Source organism: Phaethon lepturus, unplaced genomic scaffold (assembly GCF_000687285.1).
Source record: "Phaethon lepturus isolate BGI_N335 unplaced genomic scaffold, ASM68728v1 scaffold11009, whole genome shotgun sequence".
NCBI classification, from domain to species: domain Eukaryota; kingdom Metazoa; phylum Chordata; class Aves; order Phaethontiformes; family Phaethontidae; genus Phaethon; species Phaethon lepturus.
Genome location: NW_010562772.1, coordinates 1 through 1,693, shown reverse-complemented (window position 1 = coordinate 1,693; position 1,693 = coordinate 1).

The window sequence follows — 1,693 nt, the reverse complement described above, 5'->3', positions numbered from 1 at the left end:
CCCCCGCCCCCCCCCCGGCCCGGGGGGGGGGGGGGTCGGAAACGGGGGTAAAACCCCCGAATTAAAGGCCATTTTTTATGCCTTTCAGCAGAGTTGGTCAGATCAGAGCTGAAGTCTTGGCAAGGCGTAAACTGGATTTCCCTCTCTCCCCCACCGCCGCCTCCCCAGCGAGCTCCGGGCACCGTGCCCTCTCTGGGCCCCGGAGGGGGCTGGGGGAGGCAAAATCGTCTTTATAGTGTTTAATATTAAATGGAGACGGCAAATGCAGCGCCGTAGATCACTTGGGAAAGCTTGGAGTTCAGAGGTTGGATCTGGCCCGAAATCGCCGTCCCTTCTTCTCCCTCCTCCCGCCCCTCGTTCCTGCCCCCCCGGCCCCGCCATTGAAGCCAGCTCAGATGAAGGTTTTGCGGTTATTGGTGTTGACGCGCAGCTGGGGAAGAGCCGCGTTGCTGTAGGGAGCCGGAGCCGGGTTTCGTATCGCACATGTCGTCGGCGAAACCCAGTTCCCATCCGCCAACACGTTCGTTGCGGTGCCAAAAAAAAAAAAAAAAAAAAACCAAAACCACCAAAAAACAAAACCAAAAAAACCCACCCCAAACCCCCTCTTCTCGCCCTTAAAAGCCCTTTTCTACCGCCGAAGGGGAGCCCGTCTTCCCTTGCGCATCCTTCCCCGTCTCCGGCTGAGCACCTCCGACCCGCCTGAATGGAGCAGCTCTCCCGCACCCTCCTTATAGCAGTTTAATAGATTAACTCATCTGTGCCAGCTTCAAATTTCAGATTAAAATTCCTTCATCCCGAAGGCAGCATTATCAGGTTGTTGGAGGCTGTTTTCAAACCTTGGTTTTGAATAGCAGCGGCTCTGCATTAATTTAACCACTAAGCTAATAAGTAGGTTTCGTTTTGTTATGCTAAGCTTTATTGCTTTTCTTTTGATCAGAATGGTGTTGTTGAGCAAAGCAGCAGACAAGGCATTCTTTGATGAGGGAATTAGCGCTCTATTCTTCCTCTATTATTCATAGCACAGTGGAATATGTAAGTACCTGAGGGTGTCAAAGGAGAGCGGGCTCTATTGCAAAGTGTTCGCCTTGTTTCTCTCAATAGCTGACTATGAGATGATAAACCGCTTAATACACTGCGCTAATTGGATGAGAGCAAAAAAGAGATGGGAATTAAGGCACGGCGAAAGGAGAAAGTGCTACCAGCCTTCATTCACTCCCTCCCCGCTTTGGCAGCACCAAAGGAGGCACAAGCTTTCTATAAGCAGACCAGGGGTTTTGTGCGGAGATAAAATGAACCTGTTAGTGGATTCAAGTAATACACTAATTATTGCACAGTATAAATACCACTACTGGTTTTATAACACGGAGGTAAACTTCTTTTGAGAAGGTTATAGGATTGCTTGGCAGCAGTATAGACCCTAATAAGGGACCAGAGTAATAACCCCCTGGATTAACAAAATTGCTGCTTGCAGAAGTATGATTCGGGCTTTTACGAAGATTTCAGCGGAATGAAGCAAAATGACTGAATGACATTTCTTAATGCGTAATGGCTTGATAATGATTCCCTTTTCTTCAAGGCAAAAATGTGTATTTCGGGCTGCGCTGTTAATAACGTCCAGGGAACAAGCCTTATTTTTCCCATAAATTTTTTGCGCGCCCACGGTGGGGTTTAGGTCTCAGGGATACGGCTGGGG